The sequence below is a fragment of the Puma concolor genome, chromosome B3 (genome assembly GCF_028749965.1).
Source record: "Puma concolor isolate L17-30 chromosome B3, mPumCon1.1.hap2, whole genome shotgun sequence".
Classification (NCBI taxonomy): Eukaryota; Metazoa; Chordata; class Mammalia; order Carnivora; family Felidae; genus Puma; species Puma concolor.
The window spans coordinates 132,377,385-132,392,582 of record NC_141672.1 but is presented as its reverse complement, the minus strand read 5'-3'; the positions used below and the strand labels follow the sequence as shown (position 1 = coordinate 132,392,582).

Here is a 15,198-nt window from a genome sequence, read left to right as displayed (position 1 = left end):
TCACCCGATGCAGGGCTCAAACTCATGAACCGTGAGATCATGACCTGAGTGGAAGTCAGATGCTTAACGACTAAGCTACCTGGGCACCCTGGTTAGAACCTTGATAACACTGACAAAGCCAGCTTGAGTTTTGCCAGCTTCCATATTCGCTGCGCAGGCTGATAAGATTTGCCAATTCTTCTCCCTGAGTTGGGCTACTGTTGTGTAAGAGAGTTGAAATGTACTAGTTAGTAGGAACTGTAAACCCACATGTCCATACACAGGCAGACTAGTGTATATATTAATTTGCAAGTTTTCCCCTGGCTCCTCCTCAGCATCTCTTTCTTATCATCACACTTGTAAAGGAAAATTACATCCTTGAATAATCATACAAATTGATAGCATCCAATTCAGCTTGGAAGCAGCAGTCGGCTTTCCCCTGAGATGCTGGCTGGCCTCTGGCTGGCGTGTGCCCAAGTGGGAGGGGACTCTGTCGCCCCCTTCTCTTCTGTGGATCCTGCCTCTGATTCAGCTCTGGGCCTCCTACGGGGGTGAGGCTGCCAAAATGGCTGCCTGATCACCCCCTTCCTCCTCCTCCCCTCCTCTACCTCCTCAAGAAAGATAAGCCTTCACATAAACACTCACAGAGATAGCGGCTTCCCACCTTTCTCTCAGAACCTCCATTCCTCCTGCCAGCTACTTTTCAGGAAACGGGCTGCTGTTAGCAGCAAAGGGTTTCAAGTCCCCAGTCTTTGCCTGTGAGGAATGTTACTGCCATGGATTCGTTACTGGGGGAAACGCTCACAGAAAAGGAGGGATGTCAGGAACGCCTGTGGACCAGGGCCCCGCCACTGCATATGCCCAAACCCTGCCCCGGGCTTTACATGCTGACAATGTCATGGGCACACACAGACTGACAGAGAGATGAGCAAATACATTCTCCCGCTATTCAATGTTCTAAAAAAGGATGTGAGGGGCACCTGGGTGGCTCAGTCAGTTAAGCGTCTGACTCTTGATTTCGGCTCAGGTCGTGATCTCACGGTTCGTGGGATCGAGCCCCCATCGGGGGGCTGACAGCTCTCCTGTTCTCTCTCCCTCTCTCCCTGCCACTCCCCCACATTCTCTCTCTCTCTCTCTCTCTCTCTCTCTCTCAAAATAAATACACATTAAAAAAATATTTGAGTATAAAATGTGTACCCAAAAATTACAACTATAAATGCACTGATACAAATGTTTCAAATAAAGACGGAAGAATTAACAGTCCTCTTGGTGACTATGAAAAAGTCCATGATGAACTCTGGGATCTCTCCCTCTTAAAAAGGGCTGTATCTCTGTATAGCCAACATATTCTGTTGCAAAAGACACACACTGGTGGACGGACGGACACACACACACACACAGAGTCAAGGAGGTCCAGACTCCTCCCTTTGAGCCCAGAAGCCCCAAAAACCAACCAGACATTGCAGGCTGAACCTGTAGACCTCCCCTACACCCTACTGGGCCTTCCAAGCCCAGAGGGATCCAAGCTGGAACCCTGGCTCCTACCTCAGGGTCCACTTCAAACCTGTCACCAAGACCTGCCTGCGTCACCTGTCTCCATGCTCATCCTTAGTCCTGAACCTCAGCATCTCAGCCACCTGCCACCCGCCATCGACCAAAATAACCCAGCTAGGTTGCCTGGGGCCCAGGTCCAGCAGGATGCTGAGTGCTCTCTAGCCCTTATTTCACTCAGTTGGCTTAACCCCCGTTTCCAGAGGAGGAAACTGAGGCCAAGAGGAGAATGCGCGGCTAGTCAGTGGCACCAGCAGGTCATGAAGCTCCGGCTGATTCCAAAATCAGTGTAACAGTCAGATTATGTCAGCGATCCCATCAAAAACGATCTCCACCACCCAGCTCCGAAGGCCCTTCATAATTCCATGCCCCCTTCACCCAACACGCTTCTACACCTGCACCCCCCACTCCTTCTATCGTGACCTCCCCAAGGCCCATCTCAAAAACCGGCACTCCCTGAAGCCTTCACGGAGCCCCCAAAGGCAAGGGCTCTGGGGGCCTCTGAGTCCTGTGTTCGAATCCCAACTCGGCTTAGGATGGGACTGAATCTGTCTCTGCGGCCTCCCCTGCCCATCAGGGCCTCACATGCATGAACTCGCTGGGCCAGAGAGGCAGCCTCACCCCACTGGCTCCCAAGCCAGGAACACGGAGTGCTCCTCAGAGCACCTGGTGCTCACGCTTCTCTCCTCTCCCACCCTGCCGCCGAGACCCCTCCCCAGGCTTTTCCCACCCCGAGCACTTAGGAAATCTGGGCGGGTGTGTAGCCGGGCTCTCTGTTCAAACCGCTCTTCACTTCCTCTAGACAGTCGAGTGGCTTCCCGCAGCTATGAAAAAAGACCGTGCACGTTCAAATGAATTAAGAAAAACAAACTGGAAAGAGGGTGGCTTCAACCCTGAAGCACCCAACTCAAGCTGCATGTTCGCCCCATGAAAACAGCTTCAAGAACACGCTCTCCTAACTGCCCCCAGGAGCTCTGTCTCAGGAGCGAGTAAAGACCCCCCCCCCCATACTCTCTGTTGCTGGGATCTTCTCAGGAGCGATGCCTGTCAGACCCAGGCATCTAGTGCACTCCAGTGAGGTCGACGGCTGCCAGGAGAGGGTCACCAACCAGCTCCACCGAGAAGCTGAACTTGGCCCCTTGGGGGTCAGGGAGGACACTGTGGTCTTCAGGGCTTTGAGAGAAAGGACACCCCACCAGGGCCACAGGGCCCAGAAAGCCTGGGAGCTCCTGGGGGGCCCAGAGAGGTTCCTGCTTGGCTCCCCTACAGGCTGCCAAGGGTTACCTGGCATCAGTTCTGGTCGCCTGTGGTCAGGAGAAATGCAATGAATGTGTTTTGCTCCTTACACACCATGAAATCATTTCCCCTGCTGCTTCCGCTGCTGAGGCTGGGAGACCCCCTCAGAGAACTTGGGGGGAGGGGCAGTAACCTCAGGACACCCTTGGCCTTCCTGCCTCCACTGTCAGCTGGGCCCAGGGGCAGAGCCCTGGGGTGGGGGTGGGGTGGGGGTCTTCTCAGCAGGAAGGCCACCAGAAAAATCGGGCCTGCCTCTGGGGGTCAGGACCCGGGAGGGCACAGACTAACCCTCTGGGAAGCGGAGGGCACCTTTGAGCATCTCAGGCCCCACACAAAACGCAGCACCCGTGCCGCACCCAGGCCCGCTTCCCCTTTAAAGCCTCCAAGCCAGGCGTAGACCCCACATTCCCCAGAAGTGTCCTGGGACAGGCAAACCAGTCTGGGAGAGGCGGCTCAATTCTTCAGCCCTTTGGGTTTTAATTAGTTCTCCGCCTGGGCGGTAAGTGGGGGGGCAGGAGCTCCCCCATAAGAAAAGCTCCAGCAGCTTCACTCTTGCAAAATGTGTGGGTTCGGTTTCTAGAAATCTGCGTGGGAATGAAAAAAGGAAACGCTTCAGGCAGGAGGGGGGGGGACATCCAGTACCTGCTGGGAAAGGGGACCCCTGCTCTCCCAGGGGAATAAAGACCCCTGCCCAACTTGGCAGGAAGAGAGACTCCCTCCCCAGCCCAGGATGAGCATACACACACACACACACACACACACACACACACACACAGGAGACCCCGAGAGAGGAAGGAAGCCTCCCACCCACTCACCCCCCAGACCGCAAGGGCACACTTGGGCAGTGCCCAGGGGCCTCCAGGAAGTAAACAAGTCTGGGACGTCTGACGCAGGCGCTCTGGAGGCTGAGCTGGGACCGCCGCACTGGCTTCGCTGGTGATGGAAGGCAGACTCCGGGCAGGGGCTTCCAGATGTGAAATGCTAACAGGCTTTAATGGCTTCAACTGAACAGGAAATGTTTTTCCAAAGCCAAAAGAATGTAATCTTTTCAGTACAACGTAAAATGCTTTTATGAAAAAGACACCCAGTTGAAATGATAATTCACTGCAGCCTGTAAAAAAAAAAAAATGAGATCCCCAAACGAGCCCCCAATTTAAGAATTCATATTAAGCATATGTTTGCTATAGTCACCGGAACAACAACAACAACGTGGTACCTCTTAAAGCATACTTCTAGGGAAAATACTTAAATCATTCAGGATCTTTGTACTGAAGTCCCAGTTCCCAGGGCTGCACGGATGGTACCCAACACTCCCCCGAGCCACTGCCTGTTACCCACTGCTGATCAGCCACGGCCACTCCAGGGCCACCCACTGCTTCTCAGTCTGGCAAAGCCTAATGCTCTAGAACCTTCTCAGCACTCTTTGGTCCTCCCAATATAAAGAGCAATGCTGGGGCACCCAGGTGGCTCAGTCGGTTGAGCATCCAAATTCAGCTCAGGCCATGAGCTCACACTGCATGAGTTCCAGCCCCGCATCGGGCTCACTGTTGTTAGCTCAGAGCCCGCTTCGGATCCTCTGTCCCCCACCCCCCCACCTCTCTCTCTCTCTCTCTGCCCTTCCTCCACTTGTGCTCTCTCTCTCTCAAAAAAAAAAAAAAAAAAACAATGCCAATTAATGAAGACATCGAAAGATGTCTCGAAAGATCTGCACTTACCCATTTATTCAGTATCGCTTGCAAAATATTCTCTCCGAATACCACCTCAAACAAATATGAAGAAAGTTCTTTCATTTTGGGAAAGTGGGATTTTTCTCATATGGGACTATGATCATGAGAAACATGAATAAAGATATTTTAAACTTTCCTAGCCCTGCTCTTGAGAATGTTGACCCCAATGAAAGCCTCTATCTACCCATCAGTAACTACATGGCCTTATGTCATCAGAAAAGCTGACTGTAATCACTTGATTTTTTTGTAGTAATGTACGTTGTCATTCTTGAAGTATAGCTAACGAATCTTGCTCATGATATGAGAAAAAATTTCTAAGAATACAAAATTAGAAGGTAGTATTCCACTTTCATTTTTCAACAATGGTTAAGAGTGGGTATTCCTAACATACGTTTGGTGTGGTTTTTTTTTTTTGCTTTCCTTTATTTTTCATACAAGTGGTCTGCTGTTTCTTCAAAAATCAATTTTCTTCTCAAAGGAACTTATAAGAGGGGCTCCTGGGTGGCTCAGTCAGTTAAGTGTCTGACTTCGGCTCAGGTCACGATCTCGCGGTTTGCGAGTTCAAGCCCTGTGTCGGGCTCTGTGCTGACAGCTCAGAGCCTCGAGCCTGCTTCGGATTCTGTGTCTCCCTCTCTCTCCCCCCACTCACGCTCTATCTCTCTCTCTCTCTCAAAAAATGAATAAACATTAAGAAAAATTAAAGAAACTTGTAAGAAAGAATCCATATTACAGAAAAACTGCCAGCGAGGATTAAGTGACTAATTCTGGACTTAGCAGGAAACACGGAGACTAGTTTGTAACCAGAGAGAGAAGGGCACCAGGAGAGACCAGAAGCACGGAGCAAGGTGTCCGTGCAGATCTGAACCCAGGCGTTACGCACACCCACGGCAAGGAGGGCAGCACCTAATGGGAGAAGATTCCCAAATGCCACCTCCATTGCTCAGGATTTAGGACCAGGAACTCATCAGGCTCCCCAATTTCTAGCGAGGCATGTGTTTTGCTGCACGACGCGCTCCCAGAGCTGCGTGTCTTCAAGCTGTATGCTTTAAAACTCAGTATTCGCCATGCAAACTGCATCTTGCGCCTCCGAAGCATCCACCACAGGATGCCTTAAAACGGAGAACTACTCATCACCTAAGGGATGAGTATGTTTAACTAAAAAACAAAAGAGGGTTATTGCGTATACAGGTATCCACGAGGACTCTCCTCCTGCCATTCCAGCATTTTCCCAAGCACATCCCATGAACACTTAGCTCCATAAGATATGCTGAGAACGGGGCTTCCAAGGCAGGCACGTTTCAAAATGGGGGCCTGCTGTCCTCAGAGCTCAGTGCTGGGAGCTCCGCGTGCCTATCAGCAAGCAGAAGGTGGAGAAATCCTGAAGCAGTGGAATTTGCCTAATCCAGCATTTATTTCCCATACTTATTTAACCAGGGACCCCTGTGTCCAAAACACCAACTGACAGATGAAAAGCACAACTTAGAGAAGAGTGGGGGGTTGGAGGAGGGAGGGTATTTTAATTTTTTTTATTTTAGAGAGAAAGGGGAGCAAGCAGGGGAGGGAGAAGAGAGAGGGAGGAGGAGAGAGAGAGAGACAGAGAGAGAGACAGAGACAGAGACAGAGACAGAGACAGAGAGAGACTCTCAAGCAGGCTCCACACTCCACAGGGAGCCCAACTCAGGGCTCAATCCCACGACCCTGGGATCATGACCTGAGCCGAAATCAAGAGTCGGACACTCAACCCAACTGACTGAGCCACCCAGGTGCCCCGGGAAGAGTGTTTTGAAGTAATATCAGGGCAGAAGGCAGCATCGCTCTCAGACAGAGAGCAAATATGCAAATGCCCGGAGCCCAAAGGCCCACCAGCCAAGGGAGCCACGGTGACACAAGAGCTATCATCCACAGAAAAGAGTAGAAAACAGAAGGTGAAGCAAACATCCAGATATTTTTGTTGCTTTTGAAGAGCATCTGATTGCCAAAATATTCTTAGCAAAGAATTGAGAAAAAAAAAAAAAAACAGAAAGTTGGAAGACAGACTGTAGAATATGTTAGAATTTTCTGAGCAGATGAGCAAAACTGTCAACGCACGGAAGCACGCTGGGAAAGGTCTGCAGGTGGTGGTGGGAAAGTTTCCTTCCCTGGTAATTGACAGGGAGCCTGTCGCTCTGTTATCACATATTTAGTATTGGCCCACTTGCAACTTGTCACTGCTTTGGCTGAGAATAAATCCCTCGTCCCGGGTCTAAGACGGTAAAATATGCCGATGACTTTATGTGCCCACCCACACAAAGGTTTATGGAACCCTAATTGCTTTTAATATGAAGGTCTCGTAATCTGACCACTGGTGCATCTTACTTGCAGGCAAGTGATACAGAGACAAAACTATTTCTTCCCCTGAATCATTCAAAAGGACATGAGGTGGGAATGAAACACACTGTTGTTTTTGCATCCAAAGAGGTGTCACATCGGAGGACAAATGTGAAGCCCTGCTTGGGGCAGGTGGGATGAAACGGCATCTCCAATGTATACTTCCTTCTGAATGGTAACCTGTAATTGTCTGACCCTGACAATTGTAGGAAGCTCGGGCTTTCCTCACCCCTGAACCTGAGCCACTCCATGCCATGTGATCATCACCACGGTGCCATATTTGTCTAACCTTTACTGAGAAGGAAGAAGGCTCGGGAGAACACAGAAAGCTTGACTCTTTGTATCCTGAATGTAATTGACCAAGAACTTGTGAAAATACCGAGCCCCGGTGTCAGTAACACCACCACAACACGTGATGGCCCCGAAGCTGATGGGAAAATGCTGTGGGGAGCAACTGTCCAGAGCGGAACCAGAGCCCTAAACACACAGGACGCAACGAGAGGAAGAAAAATAACTCCTCATCAACGTAATGCTTTTACCCATTACTCACAGAATAACATTTCTCAGAACTCACCCCCAAACTGTGGCTCTTAATGGACTTCATAAACTTTCATCCAGAAAACCATCTCTGTGTATGCTCATCTATTACACTGCAAACAATAATACCTCTGAAGAGGAGGGAAAGATCGGCTTCTATCTGGCATGCCCAGCCCTGTGCAAAGCATCAGAGGGAGTTGAAAATAGACCAGGCCTCAGTGTCCACATCCCAGTTCTAGATTAAGTTGTGCACGCTGCAAAGTACTTAGACTCATCACCCAGACTACCACTCATGGAGAATGAATGGAAAAGAATAGGTTTAGGGGTGCCTGGGTTGCTCAGTGCATTAAGCGTCCAATTTTGACTCAGGTCATGATCTCACAGTTCGTGACTTCGAGCCCCCCCCCCCCCCCCCCCCCCAGCGTTGGGCTCTGTGCTATCAGCTGGAGCCTGGAACCGGCTTCAGATTTCAGGTCTCCCTCTGTCTCTGCCCCCTCCCCCACTTGTGCTCTGCCTCTCTCTCTCTCTCCCTCCCTCTCTCTCTCTCTCAAAAATAAACATTAAAAAAAAAAGAATGGATTTACCTGAATCCTAAAAAATTATTTACTTAGAGAGAAGACAATTGTTCCCCAATAACTGGAAACGTGTCAAGGTAGCTACATTTTTATAAGGGCACTGGATCTTTTGTATACAACTAAAACATAGGTGAAGAAGCACACACGAAATACAAATAGTTGCATCAAAGTTAGTAGCCACTAAATTGCACCTAGCTGGCTCAGCGGGAAGTGCACAGGACTCTTAATCTCAGGGTCCTGAGTTTCCGCCTCACCTTGGGCATAGAGATTACTTTAAAAAAATAAACAAAATAAATTTTTAGAAAAGGACTAGCTGGGAGAAAACAGAATACTAATGAGACGTTCTCACATAAAATGTACCCTTTGGGGTGCCTAGGTGGCTCAGTTGGTTAAGCATCTAAATCTTGATTTCTGCTAAGGTCATGATCTCAAGGTTTGTGAGACTGAGCCCGGAGTCAGGTTCTGTGCTGACAGCGTGGAGGCTGCTTGAGATATCTCCTTCTCCTTTCCCTCTCTCTCTCTCTTTCTCTCTCCCTCTGCCCCTCCCCTGCTCACTTATGGATGCTCTCCCTCTCAAAATAACTAAATATTTTTTAAAAATAAATAAAATGTACATCTTCCATTCACATAGGTTTTTTTTTCCAGTTTTACAAAAAGCTTTCACGCAAGTACCTGCTTGTTTGAAATGTACGTCAACCCTTTGAAGTCAAGAAAGCACACAGAGCCTCACCCCATTTCTCAGATGTGGAAACGGAAGTTCAAAAACAGAAAGTCAGTAGTAGGGCTGGACTCAAACTCAGATCTTAAGATTTCCAGGGGAGGCTTTGACAGCGCCCCCTCCTGCTTACTAATGTATATCATGTCAAGAGCCATGTGCTATAAGCCAGCAGCAAATGGGAGCTAGCACTCAGCACAGCACTGCTTAAAATAATCCTTTTGAAGGCTGAATAATATTACGTTATATAATGTGTGTGTGTGTGTGTGTGTGTGTGTGTGTGTGTGTGTGTAAAACTGCCATTTTGTTTATCCATTCACCTGTTATTGAATACTTGGACGACTTTCGTCTTTTGGCTATTGTAAATAATGGTACAATGAACACGGATTTAGAAATATTTCTTTCAGCCTGTTTTCCCTTCTTTTGGATGTATACACCCAGAACTTTCTATGTTTAACTTTTTTTAACTTTTTAAAAAAAGTTTATTTATTTGGGGTTCCTGGGTGGCTCAGTCAGTTAAGCATCTGACTTTGGCTCTGGTCATGATCTCGTGGTCTGTGAGTTCAAGCCCCGTATCAGGCTCTGTGCTGACAGTTCAGAGCCTGGAGCCTGCTTTGCATTCTGTGTCTCCCTCTCTCTCTCTCTCTCTCTCTCTGAGATCCCTCCCCCACTCGCTCGGACTCTCTCTCTCTCTCTCTCTCTCAAAAATAAATAAACATTAAAAGATTTTTTTAATAAAGTTTATTTATTTCTGAAAGAGAGAGAGAGAGAAAGGGAGCGTGAGTGCACATGCACGTGTAGGGGAGGGGCAGAGAGAGAGAGGGAGAGAAAATCCCAAGCAGGTTGCCAACTGTCAGCACAGAGCCTGACGCAGGGCTCAATCTGACAAATCGTGAGATCATGACCTGAGCCAAAGTCAAGAGCCGGACGCTCAACAGACTGAGCCACGCAGGTGCCCCATCTATGTTTAATTTTTTTAAGGAACCACCATACTGCTGTCCACAGTGGCTGCACAATTTTACGTCCCCATCAACAGCGCACAGGGGTTCCAATTTCCCCACATTCTTGTTATTTTCAACACTTGTTATTTTCTGGTTTTGCGGGGGAGGGGTTGATAACAGCCATTCTAAAGGGTGTGTGCAGTGATACCATTATGCTTTTAATTTGCGTTCCCCAAATGATTAGCGATGTTGAGCATCTTTTCATGTGCTTGCTGGCCATCTGTATATCTTCTCTGGAGAAAGGTCTATTCAAGTATTTTGCCCAAACAGTCATAATTTGTAACCTGTATTTTGGGGGCGCCTGGGTGGCTCAGTCAGTTAAGCGGCCAACCTCAGCTCAGGTCATGATCTCGCCATTCACGAGTTCAAGCCCTGCGTCAGGCTCTGTGCTGTCAGCCTGAAGCCTGCTTCGGATTCTGTGTCTCCCTCTCTCTCTCTGCCCCCCCCCACACACCCTATCTTTCTCTCTCAAAAACAAAATAAACATTAAAAAAAATTTAAGGGGCACCTGGGTGGCTCAGTCAGTTGGGTGTCTGACATCAGCTCAGGTCATGATCTCAGGGTCCGTGAGTTCGAGCCCCGCGTCAGGCTCTGTGTTGACAGCTTGGAGCCTGCTTCGGATTCTGTGTCTCCCTCTCTCTCTGCCCCTCCCTTCTCATACTCTGTCTCTCTCTGTCTCTCTCTGTCTCTCTCAAAAATAAAGATTAAAAAAAAAGTTTTTTTAATTAAAGAAAGAGCGTTCTGTACTTTGAAAACCTTGTAAGAAGTAAAAAGACATGCATTCACAAAGGGTTAAATGGGAAGGCTGGAGTGGCCTAAGTGGACCGCTACCTGCAGAGGATTCATTCACACTACCCTCATCACAGGGCAATGATGCCCACCTCTGCCCACCGTCCAGCTGTACAAGGCTCCAAACAAAGACAGCAGTGGCTGGGAGACGGCTGAAGTCAAGAGGACAGACAGTGTGCACTGTCATTTGGTAAGCTACTTTAAAGCTTGGAGGGGAAAAAAAGAAAACTTCTCCCAGCTTTTTTTAAATAATAATACAGTAAAAAAATTTAAAAATGAATAATAAATAAATAAAATAATAATACAGCAACACCCTGAGGCCTCTGTGATACCTGTCCCCAGGGTACGCGCCCAAGGGTGACATCAGCTTAGACCAAGATCTCCCTGATACCCTAGGGTCCTAGCAACAGATCTAATCAGACCCAGGTCACATCCAATATCAAGCCCACAGCAAAGGTTTGCAAAATTTTCTGCCATAAAGCTATGTTAAAATGTGTAACCTAAGACATCAAGGCCATCATGCAGGGGTGCCGGGCAATACCCTGGAGAAAAACGAAAACAGTCTCTGTCTGCACTTCTAGAACTTACAGCCTGGTCAGGGAGACACAAAATCTTTTTAAAAAAAAATGTTGAATACCCCCATGGTATGGCAGGAGAAGGGAAGGGGAGACAGGAGACAAGAGGACTAGGGAAGTTCGATCTAAGAAAGTAATCTTTAGGCAGAGGACTGAAGAATAAAATGTCAGCCCCGTGCAGAGCAGGGCAAGGGCCCAGAACACTGAAGGAACAGCCCATGTAGGAGAAAGAAAGGAGCAAAAGGATTCCAAGAGCTAAAGGCCGGCCAGTGAGCCTGCATTAGTTTCAGGACCCTGGCCTTGCTCCCAACTTCAGGTTTCAAGGAAAATGCAAAAGGAGGCCTCTGAAAGGTCCCCAACAGGCCATGATAGCTGGAGCGTGTCTTTACTCCTTCTTCCAGAACTCGGCAGTCAGCACCAAACCAGATGCAATGCATGTTGAGGTGGCCAATGACAGTAGCTTGGACCAAAGACAGTAGTGGAGATAACGAGAAAGAGATGGCAGGCTTCAGCCAGATGGGCAGCGAACATAGCAGAACTGGATGGTGGTTGGATGCATGGGGTGAGGGGCCAAGGTGGCCTACTTTACCCCTTCCCCTCTATATAAGTCAATGAAATTCTACTGGGAGCTTTCAGCCTGTGACAGATTTATAAACTAGCACTGGAAGCAATCTAAGTCTGCTAAGATCCTAGCTCTTTCCAAAGGGGGAAATTGATGAACCTGCCAACAGAAAGAATAAGACGTACGTTATTTTAAAACACTAAGTATTTTCCTTAAGGTATTACGAATAGAGCCCATCAGAAAAGACAGATGAAGCTATGCACAAAAGGATACCACCATGCCAAATCTCCCCAGTTATGGAGCCACATGGGCTGTGAAGTTTGGGCATGAGGGAAGGGCACCAGCTTTGGGGTCATTCACACCTGATTTCAAAAATCTCTAAACATATGATGAAAGAAATGGCCACAAAGGGTCAGCACAAACTGAATCAGACCCACAAGGACTGTAGATATTGAAACCGTCCAGTAGAGAAGATAAGGATCTTAAATATGTCTAAAGAAATTTAAATACGAAATTTAAAAAGCCAACATTTTTTTGTTTGGCCAATAAGACCCTAGGGGGAAAGGAAGCAGAACCTCTAGAAATGAATGTCTTAAAGAGCTGATGAACTAGAAAATATATCTGCAGAAATTACCCAGAATGCAGCACAGAAAGACACAGGCGGAAAATACGGTAGGCAGGTTAAGAAAGAGGAAAGGAGAACTTCAAGGTCCAGTAACAATCTTAACTGAAGTTCTAGAAGGAGAGAATAGGATGGAGAAGAGTTGAGATTTAAAAAAATCATGATTGAAAATTTTCCAGAATTGATGAAAGATACCTATCCTCACATATTAGAATCCCAACCAATCCCCAAGGTAGGAAAAAAAGAAAAAGAAAAATCCCCACCCAGACACATTGTGACCAAACTGCAAAACAACAAACACAAAATGAAGCAGCCAGAAGACACAAGACATCTTCCAAGGGAATGCTGAGTAGACTGACAGCGGCCTTCTCCACAGCAACTATGGCATCCAGAAGACAATGGAAGAACATTTTTAAAGGGCAGAAGGAAAAGAACTTTGATCCTCCACCCGGCAAAAGTAACTTCCAAGAACATGGGCAAATAAAGAACTGTTTAGAAAAACCAAACCTGCGGGAGTCTGCTACCAGAAAATCCTCAATGAAGTTATTTCTAAAGGATACCTACCAGGAGATAAGGGAAGAACCTCAAGGTAAGTTAGTTAAGAAGGAATAGAAGCAAAGAAAATAATAACCACGTGGCTAAAACTCAAGCCAGTGCTGGCCAGATGAAACAAAAACATCTAACTGGAGGAAATTAAAACTCAGAACATCAGAAGTTAGAAATCAGGAAATTAAAAATTAGAACAAAGGTGCTGCGTAACAACAACACATAAACTGGAAAGGGGATAATTGAAATGGGAGCACTGTAAGGTCTTGACGTGATTCCAAGAAAGTTTAAAATTGATTAGTTTCAGAATGAGAGTTAACGTGCATTTTGAATTTTCTAAGTGAGGGGCGCCTGGGTGGCTCAGTCGGTTAAGCGTCCCACTCTTGACTTGGGTTCAGGTCATGATCTCACGGTTCTTGAGTTTGAGCCCCACATCGGGCTCTGTGCTGACAGCATGGAGCCTGCTTGAGATTCTGTCTCCCTCTCTCTCTGCTCCTCCCTCACTTGCTCTCTATCTCTCTCTCAAAATAAATTTTAAAAACTTTAAAAAATAAATAAATAGAATTTCTAAGTTAGCCCCCAAAAGAATAGAAATATAGGTATCACAAGGGTTGGGGAAGGGTATCTCAATATAAAAAAAAAAAATGAAAACATGATGATTTGTTGATACTCATATTTAATTGTTACAGTTAAAAAACAATATTTAGGGGCACCTGGGTGGCGCAGTCGGTTAAGCGTCCGACTTCAGTCAGGTCACGATCTCGCGGTCCGTGAGTTCGAGCCCCGCGTCAGGCTCTGGGCGGATGGCTCAGAGCCTGGAGCCTGTTTCCAATTCTGTGTCTCCCTCTCTCTCTGCCCCTCCCCCGTTCATGCTCTGTCTCTCTCTGTCCCAAAAATAAATAAACTTTGAAAAAAAAATTAAAAAAAAAAAAAAAAAAAAAAAAAAAAAAAAGAAGAAAAAACAATATTTATTGGAGTGCCTGGGTGGCTCAGTCGATTAAGCATCCAACTTCGGCTCAGGTCATGATCTTGCAGTTCATGGGTTCGATTCCCACATTGGGGCTGATGGCTCGGAGCCTGGAGCCAGCTTTAGATTCTGTGTCTCCCTCTCTCTCTGCCCCTCCCTGCTCATGCTCGCTGTCTCTCTCTCTCTCTCTCTCTCTCTCTCAAAAATGAATAAACATTAAAAATTTTTTTTAAAAAACAATATTCATCAACAAATAACTAGATTATGCTTTAGCAGGGCAGATTTTGTTCATTAGTGTCTTTACCCAAATATTTCTTAATATTTTAATAATATTTTTATTCAGTGTTCATGTAGTATGAAAAAAACACAAAGCAATACCTTTCTGTCTACATAGCTTATTTTTTTCCCCCAAGATGTTCTAAGAGCCCAAATGTAAGCAATACATATGCATTACAGAAATCACTTGTTGGTAGGTATAAAGGCCAAAACCAACAACCAACTATAATTCACTTTGGGCATTATACCCCTCTACCCACATACATACACTCGGCAAAAATAGTCCACAAAGTAGCAGAAGAATACTGGGCAAGGACAGTGTTGCCAGAGGAAGGTGTACACAATGGGGAAGTCTGCACAACATCTTCTCCAGCTCCTACCATTGAATGAAATATTCAGGGCTCTGATTAGGGTTTATTTCAGCAAAATGCAATGAAGAAATGAACACAGCTTGTTCCCTATCTTAATGCAATTCAAGAGCAGTGGTTAGAAACTCGGTTTCCAAGAAACACACATTTATCTCCACTTCTGCAAGTCCAGGAAAACAAGCAGTCTCAAAAGTCTGGTTGGGCCTTGGGAGCCCCCAGCACATACGTGGGCAGGAGCTCCCTTACAGCCCTCCATTGGGGTCCCCAGACCTCTACCTCGCCTGAGTCCCAGTGGCCCTGTGGCTGCCCTCCTTTGGAAGAGCAAAGAAGCACAGTGGAAGGTTTCTACACCTGGACAGACAACAGGTATTGGTTTAAGCGGGAAATGAGGCCACTGCCTGGGCATCGACAAGGCAAAGAGCTCGATGTGAGAGGGCTCCCCGGGGGCCAGCGTGGGGTGAGGACGATCTGCCAGGATGTCAACAGACAGTGGCCTTTGGATTCAGACACCCTGTGTATCCTACCCCCAACCCCAGCTTGCTGATCAAGGGCCTTGGAAAAGAAAACCCACAACAGAGGACGGACGCACTAAAAAGCATGGAATCTCTCAAGCACAGCTGTTACATCCTAATGAGTGTTTTTCAAAGGTCCCAACCTTCAGTTGCTACTGACAGTCAGTCTTAACTGCCACGGCCCCCACAACCCGGCAACCCTGACTTGGAAAGTCACATGACACCAGGGGTAT

General features: G+C 47.2%; 1 protein-coding gene across 5 annotated transcripts in view; it reads right to left on the bottom strand.

Moving 5' to 3' along the window:
* FAM169B (Protein) overlaps positions 1-15,198 on the bottom strand; it is a 90,138-nt gene that overhangs the window by 70,237 nt on the left and 4,703 nt on the right. Inside the window, exon 1 of one of the 5 annotated variants that reach the window (XM_086711447.1) lies at positions 3,642-4,407. The exons of the other annotated variants lie outside the window; for them this stretch is intronic. The gene's annotated coding sequence lies outside the window, so the exon portion shown is untranslated. Of the gene's footprint in view, positions 1-3,641; positions 4,408-15,198 lie in introns of those variants that run through there. 5 annotated transcript variants of the gene reach the window in all.